This window comes from Ranitomeya variabilis, chromosome 4 (genome assembly GCF_051348905.1).
Source record: "Ranitomeya variabilis isolate aRanVar5 chromosome 4, aRanVar5.hap1, whole genome shotgun sequence".
Taxonomy (NCBI): Eukaryota; Metazoa; Chordata; class Amphibia; order Anura; family Dendrobatidae; genus Ranitomeya; species Ranitomeya variabilis.
The window spans coordinates 581,864,119-581,880,524 of NC_135235.1; the positions used below are offsets into that span (position 1 = coordinate 581,864,119).

General features: G+C 44.6%; 1 protein-coding gene across 1 annotated transcript in view; it reads right to left on the reverse strand.

The window, feature by feature from the left end:
• TPD52L2 (TPD52 like 2) overlaps positions 1 to 6,947 on the reverse strand; it is a 53,829-nt gene extending 46,882 nt beyond the window's left edge. Inside the window, exon 1 of the mRNA XM_077252990.1 lies at positions 6,808 to 6,947. The gene's annotated coding sequence lies outside the window, so the exon portion shown is untranslated. The remainder of the gene's footprint in view (positions 1 to 6,807) is intronic.
• Positions 6,948 to 16,406: the final 9,459 nt, after the last annotated feature.

Sequence of the window (16,406 nt, forward strand, 5' to 3'; positions counted from 1 at the left end):
ACCACATATTACCACCACATAGTGACTGAATAATACCACATACAAGGGACAATACTGCCACACCATGACAGGACCACATATTACCACATAATGACCGAATAATACCACATACAAGGAACAAATACCGCCACACCATGACTGGTCACATATTACCACCACATAGTGACCGAATACTACAAAACTGCTCATTAATAAAAAAAACACACAATACTAATATTACCATGAGTGCCATTATACACTGGAGCCCTGTACACAGTGTACAGTGCCACTCTACAGGAAATACAGTGATCACCAGTGACTTTATACACAAGAGCTCTGTATATAGTATACAATGTACAGGTAGTATAGCAATCACCAGTAACATTATAAACAGGAGTTCTGTATATAGTGTATACATAATACAGGGATCACCAGTGACATTATACAAAGGAGCTCTGTATATAATGTATAGGTAATACAGTGATCACCAGTGACATTATACACAGGAGCTCTGTATATGGGGTATAGTGTACAGGTAATACAGTGATCACCCGTGACATTACATACAGGAGCTCTGTATATTCTATTTTTTTCCCAATTTTTACACTACAACAGATGAAGAAAAAAAGGCGACCTACTGCACAGTAACAGGGAGTTGAAAACAGTATCCTCAAAAATAAAATACATCACTGCAGTAATAATATTCCCCATCCTGGCCCCCTTGTGTCTCTTTCCTAGCCCCTTGAGTCTCATTCCTGGCTCCAGACATATGTTCTCCCATCCTGGCCCCATGTGTCTCCATTCTGCCCCCATCTGATGCCCCAACTGTTTCCATCCTGCCCCATCTGATGTCTCCATTTTGCCCCATGATCCTGCTCCATGTGCTCCATGATCCTGTCTCATCTGTCTCCATCCTGCCCCATATGTCCCATGAACCTGCTCCCATGTGTCCAATGATGCTCCCGCATCTTTCTCCATCCTGCCCAATGTGTCCTATGATCCTGCCCCATGTGTCCCATGACCCTGTCCCATGTGTCCCATGATGCAGCGGCTGCCCCATCTGTCTCCATGTTGCCCCATCTATCTCCATCCTGCACAATCTGTCTACATATTGTGGCTTGCCACTTTCAGTTAAAAAGAAAAAAGTTCTCTTTACCTGGCAGCAGTCCAGCGGCGTAGTCTCCTTCATCCGTTTGAGATGCAAACTCGACGTCATACGCCAGCGACGTGCACGCCGACAATAGCTGCTGGCTTGTGATTGGCTAGCGGCTTTTATCTATTGCTGTGGCGAGCGTGCACGGCAATAGATTTTAACTGAACGTGCGTTCTCCTGCTCCTGGGGCCCTGTGAGCAGAGGGGCGCTCGGTTCGGGCATCCTCTGCTTACCAGACCCCATAGGCCAGTAAAAGCAATAATGCCCTGATGGCAGCCCTGGTGGCAGTCTATATTCCAACTGTGATATGTGGATGTCTGAGTTTCGCCTCATATTGACCGAAACTTAACCTGCAAGATTTATAAGTTCTTCTTCCTAGCCGGAAGACCCGGAACAAGGGAGTGTGCTTAAAAGAAAAGATGGCACTAAAGTTCTAGTCCTCTTCCTCTCTGAAGAGACAATTTGCAATTGTGCGGTCACTCAATCGAGGTTCCACACCCAGTAGGTTCATGTGTCCCAGGAGAGTCACCACTCCTAAGGCAATTCTTCACCTCAGGCCCCTGGCTTAGATCCTGAGGGTACATGTCGCCTATAGTTGGCTACATATACTGCCCATTGTACACCCTGAAATGTCCACCCAGTGTGAATGTATCCATCCTGGCTCAGGCAGGATTGGAAAGGCTTCCAGATATCTCCACCCCTGTTGTGAATTCCGCTCTTGGGCTCCCTCCGGTGGTTGTAAGTAGCACTTTTGTGAATTCTGCTCTTGGGCTCCCTCCTGTGGTTTTGAGTGGTATAGCTGCTTCTTGGATTTAGCATCAGCAGCTGCTTCCACTGATCGTCTTTCTGGCTCGGCTATTTTAGTCTGGCCTTATCCCTCAATCAATGCCAGTTGCCAATTGTTCCTGCTTGGAGTCACTGCTCTTTTGGATTTCCCTGACACTCTGTCCAGTTCAGCAAAGATAAGTCCTTGCTTGTCCTTTTGCAGTCCACTTGTTGTGGACTTTATTGTTCAGCACATTCTATGTTTTGCTCATTTGTCCAGCTTATCAGTATGGATCTATTCAGCTAAGCTGGAAGCTCTGGGCTGCAGATTTTGCCCTCCACACCTTTAGTCAGGTGTGGAGATTTTTGCATATCTCTGCGGTGGACTTTTTCTAGTTTTTATTACTGACCGCACAGTGTTCTTTCCTGTACTATCTATCTAGCTAGAAGTGGCCTCCTTTGCTAAATCTTGTTTCATACTACGTATGTAATTTCCTTCTCCTCTCACAGTCATTATTTGTGGGGGGCTGTCCTATCCTTTGGGGATTTTCTCTGAGGCAAGATAGCTTTCCTATTTCTACCTTTAGGGGTAGCTAGTTCTCCGGCTGTGACGAGGTGTCCAGGGAGTGACAGGAACATCCCACGGCTACTGCTAGTGTGTTAAGATCAGGAACTGCGGTCTGTATAGTTACCACCTGCTCAGAGCTAGTCGCATGTCGCTCCTAAATTACCAGTCCATAACACACCCCGCCTTGATCAGAATAGATGTTTTACTTGATCTTAGCCAAAAAGGCCCAGAAGTAATTCTAGATAACTTTGTTTCATAGAATAACCTGCCATTGATGCTTGTGAGCCAAGAACAAGTCATGTTCTGACAGAAGAAGCAAACATTGATATTTGGGGTGACAGAACAAGGACACAAGAAGAAGAAGCACACTTTGATGCTTGAGATGACAAAAGGACATGTTATTACGTTAGGAATTAGGAAAAAAACTCATGAAAATTATGCATAGAATCCCACCACTACCATCACTGTTATATATGTGGATATTTTTCCATGTGGACATTTTTCTGGTGTGAGGATTTTTTTTTCAGATAGAAGCACAAGGACACGGTATCACTTAGGGGGTGGGGAGTGATTCTCATGCCGATACTCGAGGGAAAAGAAAGTGCAGATGTTTGAAGGAAGATGGTCATACTAATACTTGGAGAACAAGGAGATGTAGATGCTTGGGGGACAATGATGTACAGACACATGGGCCCCCAGGAAGTAGGGCATGTTAATGCTGTGTGTGACAAATGAGGACATGATGACATTTTAGGGCACCAGGACATCAGACACTGGATACCCAGAAGACCAGAGTTGGGTAATAATCTGCACATATTAGGGGCGTCTTAGCCTGTCTATGTCCTCACTGCACCCATTTTGCTCCTAGCTGATGTACTTGGAGATAAAATGCAGAATTTCTTGCTGCTGACACCCAGTTCCTCTCATTATTGTGCTGTCCAGCATAGCTGACCTGGTTTTCATTGGGTTCTGTGAGAGAACATATGTGTGAAAGAGGAATGTAGCACTGTGCAGCAGAGATACCTTTACACTGCTTGAGGTGGCACTGCCAAGGAGGCATCTGCTGGGGGAAAAGTATGTGATGTTTGTAGCTCTCGCTTATGCCAATCCCCTCACCCACCCACCAGCACTATTACCTCTGTATGTTTGGTGCTACCACCCAAGCCCGCACACCCTCACGCCCACCTGGTGCACTGTGCACCCTGCTAAGAAAACTGCGGGTTTGGCAGCAAAGGGAAGGGGGTCATCTCTGAAAGCTAAACCAGGAATAGAAACCAAGGCATGAGGATGGGAGGGGGGCTGGTAGGGGAAGGAAGGGGAAAACAGCCCCAGGGAGAGATAAGAAGGGGGTGGGGAGGAGAGAGAGGAAAGATATTAGTAGAAAGGTCAGAGAGGGGAAGAGAATGGGGGAAGGTAGAAATGGGAGATGAATTAACCCCTGAACAACCGCCAGTCACAATCGCTAACCACTCTGCCTGCACAAAGATGGGGGTGTAATGCAATTAGTTGGTGTCTGTCTATGGGGGGAGGAGGGGTAAAGGGAGTGGAGGGGGATTTCAGAGGAAGGACAAAAGAACACAGCTAGAGATAATATCCAGATATAGAAAGGTGAAGTAGACAGAGACAATGGCAGGAGATACACAGACATAGTCAAGTGCCCTGACGCCAGGACATGGGGGCTTCCAGATGCTCCAATCTGACATTATTTTCTTCTATATCCAGCTGATATAGCATTATGTAGGACCCTGTCTGTGCACCTGTTCAGCAGCATTGGCCTAGCCCCCGTGATGTGTGCACAGACAGAAGAGGGCCCTGTGCAGTCCAGTAGCTCATCGTAATGCACAATTCCACCGACTTTGGAGGTAGTAGTGTCTCCCGCACCTCGCAGGCCCCTTTTTGCCCGTTATTGTCAATCAGCCCCCAATATATACTACTGTATATATCAACAATAGATATGCCCTAAATTATTGGAGGCTAATCTCCTATATACAGCCCGGTGGTTCAGTGGTTAACACTGATACTTGATTGGGTCCCAGGTTCAAATCCCACCAAACAAAACATCTGCAAGGAGTTTGTATGTTCTCCCCATGTTTGCTTGAGTTTCCTTTGGTTCTCCGGTTTCCTCCCACACTCCAAAAACATACTGATAGGGAATCTAGTTTGTGAGCCCCAATGGGGACAGTGATCATAATGTCTGTAAAGCGCTGTGGGATATAGTGGCGCTAAATAAGTGAGTAAAATAAATAAATATAGCATCTTCCATCTACACCATCCATGATCAGAGACCATGACTAATATACATCCTACATAACTGTTACCCCCCGTTTTATCATAGGTGATTGTAATATATATATATGTTAGTTACTTCCTATATACTGAATTTTCCACTTATATCCTACATGATCAAAGACTATGATTTATATTATTATGCCATTATGTTTACATACAATAACCTTAAACCCCTTTGACATAATATGCCCATATATGATATATATCCCCCACAAGTATTATTATTATTTTACATGTGAATATGGGGCAAACATAGACAAATACATTAAACATGAGCAAAAAACAAGGCACACAGGTACATAAGGAGGGAGGACCCTGTCGCCCAGGTTATCAGTTTTACTAGGATTCATTATTGGTTCATTATTGCCTGACATCTCCCTATGAACAGTAACCCAGATAAGCCCTACATGCTTAGAGACTTGATATGTTACCAATCTCTCCCTGGGCACTAGATATAGCGTGGCCATATATAACTAGAAAGTATGATGCTAGCCCATCACCCCCTACATCTAGTCCTCCCCCACACGTACATATCATAGAGGATCGGAGACTATGACTAAGTTCCTGACACCCCACCGCCGCCACTTGTCCTTTTTGCAGCTTCCTTCTTATGCACTGTCTCAGTATCCCCCTAAAGGGACCTTCCCAAAGTCACACGTCTGTGACTGTGACTATAAGGTGTGGGGGTGGGATGAAGGTCATTTTATCATCAAAATCCCCCTCCTGCTATCCTCCACAGAGAAGCCATCCTTTTCACAAGGTTTTCATATCCCCAGCAAGAAACTGGAACCAAATCCCTAGAACCTTAACCCATTAGTAGGATATCGTGCTAACAGGGGCAGAGATGTTTTTTAATTATGATTATTATTGCCCCCCCCCCCCCCCTCTTTTCATGGTATTGATGGCGTTAATGGGGGAATTGTGTTCCCCTCCATCTGGTAGAGGCAAGGCCTCCCACTTCTCCTTGCAGAAGGGGGTTAGTTTCCTCTCTCCCCCACCTCTTTCTCAAGCCATCTGTCATCTAGAATATCTTCCTAATCTGCCCTCATCCTGGCACCTTCTCAGTCCCTGGCGATTAACCCTTCTGTTTCAGGAGGGGTAGATCCTACGTTCCGATCCTTTCCTTCCTGTTAATCGGGGATTGCTGCATTTGTTTTTTTTTTCCATTACTGTAGCATATACAGAAAATGAGGTCAGTCCCTTATTCTAAGTACTAGGGCTAATTTGGATAAAACAGCCATAGGCGAACAGGTCAGCGGCACAAGCATTAATCTGTGCTTCCATGGTAATAAATAATTTCCAATCTGTTCCACTGGATGGAAAATTTATATTTAAGGAGCATTTCACCTTATAATTAAGAAAACGTCCATTTTTCACATACAAATTCTATCCGTTTTTTTTTATGGATAACAACATATACTCATTATAGTCTATGTGGCTGTTCACACGTCCATGTTTTTTGTAGACTATGTCCTAAAAAAAAACAATAATGGAGGCATGTCTTTTTTTTGGGGACTCATAAATCATAAATACAAGTTTACAACGTTGTAAAAAATCACAGACTGCACATGGATGATATTCCTGCTTGGTCTGTATTTAACATTGCAATAGGTAGAAGTTTTGTTTGTTTGTTTTTAATATGCAAAAATAACAGTGATGAAAATCGGTCCATTTTTACATGTGAGAAAAAAAAATCACTAATGTCTGATTGAGTCTTTATGCCGATATAAACTCATTAGCTGTAGCACTAAAACCACCTTCCTAATATTATAAACATACCTATACAACAAAATGGGCAGAACTGAATAAATACAAAAAATACTCTTTATTGATACATAATTTAAAAAGTGTTACAAAGACATACAATGCTAGACACATTGAAAATATATTAACTAAATGAGCACGAAACCTTTCATTTAACACAAAATACTGATGGCATTGGGGATAAATGCTCAAAAAAACTTCAATATGTATATTGTATAAAGAAATAGTTTAAATGCAGTATAAAGAAACTGGGAGGAAAGAATTATAGATGGTAATAATACATGCTCACCTAGAAGAAATGCATCCAAAGCGTGTTTCGCCTTCCTTAAGCTTTGTCAGGGAATATTGTATAGGTACTCCTCAAGCTATCAAACAAAGTTCTGCCATATTAAGTTATAGATTCCAAAAGATATGTGAAGGAGTCCTGTGGTACGTGGGACCAAGATGTCAGTAAAAGCTTCTTTAGTCCTGGAAATTGTGAGGTGCGGCCTCCATGGATCAGACTAGTTTTTCTAGTACATTCCACAGATGATCAATTGGATTGAGATATGGTGAATTTGGCTGCCATGTCCTCACCCTAAGCTTGTTGTTATGTTCCTCAAACTATTCTGGGACAATTTTTTTTCCAGTGCAGCAGGAGGGAAAATTATCCTGCTAAAAATATGCCACTGCCACTAGGAAATACTTCTGCCACTAAGGGGTTCACCTCAGAACATTGCCCTAACCATCACTTTGCCTTCTCCGTCTTCTTTTCTTCCCATAGTGCATCCTGGTGCCATTCCTTCTCCAGGTATGTGACGTTCACACATCCAGTCATCCACATGATGTAAAACAAATCATCATTCATAAGACCAAGACACCTTTTTGTATTGTTACATGGTCCAATTCTGATGCCCATTGTAGGCAGTTTCGACGGTGGACCGAGGTCAGCATGTTCAGTGATTGGTCTGTGACTACACAGCCCCATACACACAGAGCTGTGATATTCTGCGTGATCTGACACATTTCTATCATAGTCAGCAGTAACTTTTTAATTAATTTATGCTTCAGCAACTCTTCTGTGTACCAGGCGGGTCAGTCTTCACTCTCTATGATGATAAGTGAAACTTGGATGCCTATGACCCTGTTGCTGCTTCATTGGTTGCCCTTCTTTGAGACATTTTTGGTAGTTACTATCCTAAGCCGTATATTTTGCCCTTGTCAGGGTCACAGATCCTTACAGTTGGCACTTTTTCCTTCTTTAAAAACATTAACTTTAAGAAATAACCGCTGCCTAATACATCACACACCTTCGTTACAAGATAATCATTGGTATTCATTCCACCTATAAATGGGTTCATGATCGTAGAACTAATCGATGTCTGCGTGTATGTATATATATATATATATATATATATATATATATATATATACACACACACACACACACCTGTAATTGTATGATTTAAAAAGAACACAGTAGTTTGTCAATAAATGGCTTCACCCAACCACTAACCATGAGTGGAGAAAAAGTTTGGGTGTTATTGTTCATATTCTCTGAAAAAAGGCCAAGAAAACAAAAATTCTGCCGGGGTATGTAAACTTGTTAGCACAACTGTATATACATACACAGCAATCGTTTCTAAAATCGTAAACTCATTTATAGGTGAAGTGAATAACATTGATTATCTTGTACGAAGGTGTGTGATGTATTAGGGAGCTATATATATATACACATATACACAACACACACCCACGGTCAGAGGCGGACATAGAAGAGGGCACCTGTGCAAGCACAGTATATGGGCCCTTTGCAGTCCAATAATGCTCCCCTTTTTTGCATTGGCCTAACTTAAGTAGATGTAGGGGCTGCAATCACTCCTGGGGCCTAATGTGGTCCAAAAGGTCCCTGTAGCCCATAAGAAAAGACCCTTATGAAATAGTTGGGTGCCCTGTTGGAGATTTTGCATTGTCGTCCATAAGATTGAAGTTACAACACTGCCTTTATGTATCTGTAACTAGAAGCAAGTTGACTTGCTGCTTTAAAGGTATGTGAGGCAGCGACCGGTGTTATTTGCGAGGGTCGCTATGTGTCCCCCAGGATGCGCTCAGAAGCGTACTGTGGCCACTGGAGTACACTACATTCACAGGCGTAGCTGTGATTGCAATGCAGAATAAAAGTGAGTGTGGTCTTGGGCGAGCTATATGTCCAAGGCAGATTTAGGAAAACCTGCCATAGGCTTTTATTTTTTAAATGGACTACAGGAAATTAGCGGGGCAGTCCATTTCCTCCCACGGCCGGGTTAAAGCTCAGCCTGTGTGAGGGAACACAGCACCAAGCAGAGCAAACTCCTGTCACCCCGCAGCGTGATACGGTGGTGCAGTCGCCCTCTGCAACTGGACGCATTTATGGACTGTCTTGTTTCCCGGCTGCGATCCGGAGGATATCATGTGCTGTACACTGTGTGAGTTTGGACATTAACCACGTTTTGCTGTGAGCTTTCCCTGTAGTCACTGTCTGTCACACTGCACCAACCCGCTCCACTAAAGGTGGTAATGGGCCCTCCTTCCTACCTCTTGGGTCCTTGTATGGCTGCACAGGTTACACCAATGGTATCTCAAAAAAGGAGGACAAATGGAGTTTTTTTTTTAAATAATGTACAAAAATCTTTATTGACACAATAATGAACATACAAAAAGACAGAGAAAACCATCTATATATATAACTAGACTGTGGCCCGATTCTAATGCATCGGGTATTCTAGAATATGCATGTCCCCGTAGTATGTGATTCGCGGCAGACTGTGCCCGTCGCTGATTGGGCGAGGCAACCTTTATGACATCATCGTCGCCATGGCAACCATTATGACATCATCGTCGCCATGCTGTGCCCATCTCTGATTGGTCGAGGCCGCCCGACAAACCGTCGACCACTCCATATAAGGTATGGTCTACAAACCGCCAACCACTCCATATAAGGTATGGTCTACAAACCGCCGACCACTCCATATAAGGTATGGTCTACAAACCGCCGACCACTCCATATAAGGTATGGTCTACAAACCGCCGACCACTCCATATAAGGTATCCTGTTTGTAGACCATACCTTATATGGAGTGATTTCCAGGACAGACAGACAGACAGACAGACAGACAGACAGACAGAAAGACAGACAGACAGACAGACAGACAGACAGACAGACAGACAGACGGAAAAACCCTTAGACAATTATATATATAGATTGTCTAAGGGTTTTTCTGTCTGTCTGTCCTGGAAATCCCGCGTCTCTGATTGGTCGAGGCCGCCAGGCCTCGACCAAACAGCGACGGGCACAGCATGGCGACGATGATGTCATAAAGGTTGCCTCGACCAATCAGCGACGGGCACAGTCTGACGCGAATTCGCCTCAACCAATCAGCGACGGGCACAGTATCGACGTAGATGTCATAATGGTTGCCATGGCGACGATGATGTCATAAAGATTGCCTCGACCAATCAGCGACGGGCACAGTCTGCCACGAATTCTGGAATCATCATTGTCCATATACTACGGGGACATGCATATTATAGAATACCCGATGCATTAGAATCGGGCCACAATCTAGTCTATATATATATAATTGTCTAAGGGTTTTTCTGTCTGTCTGTCCTGGAAATCCCGCGTCTCTGATTGGTCGAGGCCTCCAGGCCTCGACCAATCAGCGATGGGCACAGTATCGACGATGATGTCATAATGGTTGCCATGGCGACGATGATGTCATAAAGGTTGCCTCGACCAATCAGCGACGGGCACAGTCTGCCGCGAATTCTGGAATCATCATCGTCCATATACTACGGGGACATGCATATTCTAGAATACCCGATGCGTTAGAATCGGGCCACAGTCTAGTGTGCTATAAAGGACACCACAAAAAGTGGTGGCGTTTAGTACAAAGTATAGCTCAATTCACAGTAGCAAACTAGCACAGTAGTAATGGTAAGATGAGGACTTGCTGGTTGAGCTCAGAGAGTCACATTACAATGCCCCCTGCTGTAACCAAAAAGTGGCATCAGTAATTATACTATTCCTATGTCTATACTAATGCCCAGGGTTGCATGGTTTGTGGTCAAGAGCCCAATGGTTTGTCTGCCCCTGCATCAATTTTTCCGCTTGTGTAGATATTAGTTCTTGCATGTCCTTGCATTCGATTAATAGTTCAGGATGACCCAGGCTTAAGGTTCCAGATAGAATGGAAACATTCATATAGTATTGTTGTAGGACGTTTGGTCCAAGGTCAATAGATGTTACTATATTATTATTATTTATTTATATAGCACCATTGATTCCATGGTCCTGTACATGAGAAAGGGTTACATACAAATTACAGATATCACAGAAAGCAAACTAACAATGACAGACTGATAAAGAGGGGCGAGGACCCTGCCCTTGCGGGCTTAAGGCCCCGTCTCACATAGCGAGATCGCTAGCGAGATCGCTGCTGAGTCACAAGTTTTGTGACGCAACAGCGACCTCCATAGCGATCTCGCTATGTGTGACACGTACCAGCGATCAGGCCCCTGCTGCGAGATCGCTGGTCGTGTCGGAATGGCCTGGACCTTTTTTTGGTCGTTGAGGCCCCGCTGACATCGCTGAATCGGTGTGTGTGACACCGATCCAGCGATGTCTTCTCTGGTAACCAGGGTAAACATCGGGTTACTAAGCGCAGGGCCGCGCTTAGTAACCCGATGTTTACCCTGGTTACCAGCGTAAATGTAAAAAAAAACAAACAATACATACTCGCCTTCTGATGTCCGTCAGGTCCCTTGCCGTCTGCTTCCTGCTCTCACTGACTGCCGGCCGTACAGTGAGAAGTGAGAGCACAGCAGTGACGTCACCGCTGCGCTCTGCTCTCACTACAGTGACGGCCGGATCTCAGTCAGAGCAGGAAGCAGACGGCAAGGGACCTGGACACCGAAAGGCGAGTATGTACTGTTTGTTTTTTTTGGTAACCAGGGTAAACATCGGGTTACTAAGCGCGGCCCTGCGCTTAGTAACCCGATGTTTACCCTGGTTACCCGGGTGCTGCAGGGGGACTTCGGCATCGTTGAAGACAGTTTCAACAATGCCGAAGTCGTTCCCCTGATCGTTGGTCGCTGGAGAGAGCTGTCTGTGTGACAGCTCCCCAGCGACCACACAGCGACTTACCAACGATCACGGCCAGGTCGTATCGCTGGTCGTGATCGTTGGTAAATCGCTTAGTGAGACGGGGCCTTTACATTCTACAGGATGGTGGGGATAGAGACAATAGGTTGAGGGTTGCATGAGCTCCGGTGTTGGTGAGGCGGTAGCTTCAGTAGTGGTGAGGAGGCAGTGGGGTCAGTGTAGGCTGTAGGCTTTCCTGAAGAGGTGGGTTTTCAGGTTTCGTCTGAAGGATCTGAATGTGGTTGATAGTCGGACGTGTTGGGGCAAAGAATTCCAGAGGATGGGGGATATTCAGGAGAAGTCTTGGTGGCGGTTGGGTGAGGAGCGAATAAGTGTGGAGGAGAGAAGGAGGTCTTGGGAGGACCGGAGATATAAAACATGATTATGGGAAATGTTGCATCTGTAACGGCAATGTAGAAATATAAACTGTCAAAGTACTGTACATTATAGAAACATATATATATGTAAAAAAATCTAAAGGTTTACACCCAGAATTGGCCTGAGAATTTAAGAGAAAAAGACTTCTATTTCTGGTGGGGGAGTGCTGGGAGAAAGCATGATTAGGATAGAGGTGTTGGGCAGATAAGTTGACAGGCCAAAGCTTCAGAAATGAGTGGATTAGGAGGACAGGTTGATAAGCCTTGTATAGGACTGTGAGTCTAATGGCCATCATATAGTAGACAAGACACACAGTTCACCATTCAATGGGCCACAATGAGATGTAAAGCTGTTCAGTATGATGCCTGTTTTTTTTAGAAGAAATCCGTAGGCACTACTATGATTGTGGTGCTCAAGTAGGTGCCCAAACCGTACAATATTAGAGATAAACTTGGCACACACATCGTGGGATGCAGTGAGAATTTAATATAAATAGAGTACATACAGTAGACGTTTCGGTCACTTTCTGACTAATGTACCTCACTTTTGAGATAACAGATTTTGGGGTCACAAAGGGTAACAAGTACCCCACTTGTAAGAGGACAGCAGTCTTAAATAAGGCCGTAATGGGCACAACTGGCAGAGGTGACGGACGCGGCATCCACCGCTAGTCCAGTGCAGGACTAGCGGTGGATGCCGCGTCCGTCACCTCTGCCAGTTGTGCCCATTACGGCCTTATTTAACCCCTTAATCCCATATGACGTACTATCCCGTCAAGGTGACCTGGGACTTAATTCCCAGTGACGGGATAGTACGTCATATGCGATCGGCCGCGCTCACGGGGGGAGCGCGGCCGAGTGTCAGCTGACTATCGCAGCTGACATCCGGCACTATGTGCCAAGAGCGGTCACGGACCGCCCCCGGCACATTAACCCCCGGCACACTGCGATCAAACATGATCGCAGTGTACCGGCGGTATAGGGAAGCATCGCGCAGGGAGGGGGCTCCCTGCGTGCTTCCCTGAGACCCCCGGAGCAACGCGATGTAATCGCGTTGCTCCGAGGGTCTCTTACCTCCTCCTCCCTGCAGCAGGCCCGGATCCAAGATGGCCGCGGCATCCGGGTCCTGCAGGGAGGTGGCTTCACTGCGCCTGCTAAGAGCAGGAGCCGGGAAGCCTCCTGGAGCTGTGCACGTCAGATCCCCGATCTGACACAGTGCACAGCAAAGTGTCAGATCGGCGATCTTACACTATAACATCATGCCCCCCCCTGGGGCAATGTTATAGTGTAAAAAAAAAAAAAAAATTCCAAAAAGAATGCAAAAAAAAAAAATATATATTGTTCCTATAAATACATTTCTTTATCTAAATAAAAAAAATAAAAAAATAAAAGTTCACATATTTAGTATCGCCGCGTCCGTAGCGACCCGACCTATAAAACTGTCCCACTAGTTAACCCCTTCAGTGAACACCGTTAAAAAACAAAACAAAAAAAAACCGAGGCAAAAAACAACGCTTTATTATCATACGCCAAATAAAAAGTGGAATAACACGCGATCAAAAAGACGGATATAAATAACCATGGTACCGCTGAAAACGTCATCTTGTCCCGCAAAAAACGAGCCACCATACAGCGCCATCAAAGAAAAAATAAAAAAGTTATAGACCTCAGAATAAAGCGATGCAAAAATAATTATTTTTTCTATAAAATAGTTTTTATCGTATAAAAGCACCAAAACATAAAAAAATGATATAAATGAGGTTTTGCTGTAATCGTAATGACCCGAAGAATAAAACTGCTTTATCCATTTTACCAAACGCGGAACGGTATAAACGCCTCCCCCAAAAGAAATTCATGAATAGCTGGTTTTTGGTCATTCTGCCTCACAATCGGAATAAAAAGCGATCAAAAAATGTCACGTGCCCGAAAATGTCACAAATAAAAACGTCAACTCGTCCCGCAAAAAACAAGACCTCACATGACACTGTGGACCAAAATATGGAAAAATTATAGCTCTCAAAATGTGGTAACGCAAAAAATATTTTTGGCACTAAAAAGCGTCTTTCAGTGTGTGACGGCTGCCAATCATAAAAATCCGCCAAAAAACCCGCTATAAAAGTAAATCAAACCCCCCTTCGTCACCCCCTTAGTTAGCGAAAAATAAAAAAATAAAAAAAATGTATTTATTTCCATTTTCCCATTAGGGCTAGGGTTAGGGTTGGGGCTAGGGTTGGAGCTAAAGTTAGGGTTAGGGTTGGGGCTAAAGTTAGGGTTGGGGCTAAAGTTAGGGTTAGGGTTGGGGCTAAAGTTAGGGTTAGGGCTAAAGTTAGGGTTAGGGTTGGGGCTAAAGTTAGGGTTTGGATTACATTTACGGTTGGGATTAGGGTTGGGATTAGAGTTAGGGGTGTGTCAGGGTTAGGGGTGTGGTTAGGGTTACCATTGGGATTAGGGTTAGGGGTGTGTATGGATTAGAGTTTCAGGTAGAATTGGGGAGTTTCCACTGTTCAGGCACATCAGGGGCTCTCCAAACGCGACATGGCGTCCGATCTCAATTCCAGCCAATTCTGCGTTGAAAAAGTAAAACAGTGCTCCTTCCCTTCCGAGCTCTCCCGTGCTCCCAAACAGGGGTTTACTGTTGTGAATTTACCTTTTGGCTCCCTCTAGTGGCTACTAGTGTTTTTACTCTGGGTATGTCTATCATCCCTTGTATGCTCACCTGGGTCGTTAGGTCAGGGGTGTTGCTATATTAGCTCCCTGGACCTTCAGTTCAATGCCTGGCAACATTGATATCAGAGCTATCTGTAGTGCTCTTGTCTACTGATCCTGGTTCCTGCTTGATTAAGCTAAGTCTGCTTTCTTGCTTTTTTGCTATTGTTTTAGTTTGCATTTTTGTCCAGCTTGTACATAATCTGTATCCTATCCTTGCTGGAAGCTCTAGGGAGGCTGGAGTTCTCCCCCCGGGCCGTTAGACGGTTCGGGGGTTCTTGAATCTCCAGTGTGGATTTTTGTTAGGGTTTTTGTTGACCATATAAGTTATCTTACTACATTCTGCTATTAGTGAGTGGGCCTCTCTTTGCTAAACCTAGTTCATCTCTGTGTTTGTCATTTCCTCTTACCTCACTGTTATTATTTGTGGGGGGCTTGTATCCAACTTTTGGGGTCTATTCTCTGGAGGCAAGAGAGGTCTTTGTTTTCCTCTTCTAGGGGTAGTTAGTCCTCCGGCTGGCGCGAGACATCTAGCGACCAACGTAGGCATGTTCCCCGGCTACTTCTAGTGTTGGCGTTAGGAGTAGATATATGGTCAACCCAGTTACCACTGCCCTATGAGCTGGAGTTTTGTACTTCGCAGACTTGCTGATATCTCTGAGACCCTCGCCATTGGGGTCATAACAGTTTGCCAGGCCTGTATTAAATGTTAAATGCATTGCAGAAGCGGGATTATAAGAAAGAAAGTTCTGAGTTTTTTTTTCTCTCTCTCATTTTTTTTTCTTTTCCCCTTTACCTCTGAGTGGCTTGTGATTGCTGCAGACATGAATGTCCAGACCTTGATTACAAGTGTGGACCAGCTTGCTGCTCGTGTGCAGGGCATACAAGATTATGTTACCAGAAATCCTATGTCAGAACCTAAGATACCGATTCCTGAACTGTTTTCCGGAGACCGATTTAAGTTTAGAAATTTCAGGAATAATTGTAAATTGTTTTTGTCTCTGAGACCCTGTTCCTCTGGAGACTCCGCTCAGCAAGTGAAAATTGTTATTTTTTTTTTACGGGGCGACCCTCAGGATTGGGCTTTCTCGCTGGCGCCAGGAGATCCGGCATTGGCTGATATTGATGCGTTTTTTCTGGCGCTCGGTTTGCTTTATGAGGAACCCAATCTTGAGATTCAGGCAGAAAAAGCCTTGCTGGCTATGTCTCAGGGCCAGGACGAGGCTGAAGTGTATTGCCAAAAATTTCGGAAATGGTCCGTGCTGACCCAGTGGAACGAGTGTGCATTGGCTGCAAATTTTAGAAATGGTCTTTCTGAAGCCATTAAGAATGTGATGGTGGGTTTTCCCATTCCCACAGGTCTGAATGATTCTATGGCCCTGGCTATTCAAATCGACCGGCGGTTGCGGGAGCGCAAAACCGCAAATTCCCTCATGGTGTTGTCTGAACAGGCACCTGAATTAATGCAATGTGATAGAATCCTGACTAGAAATGAGCGGAAGATTCATAGACGCCAGAATGGCTTGTGTTACTACTGTGGTGATTCTACACATGTTATCTCAGCATGCTCTAAACGTCTTACTAAGGTTGTCAGTCCGGTCGTCATTGGTAATTTGCAACCTAAATTTATTCTATCTGTAACTT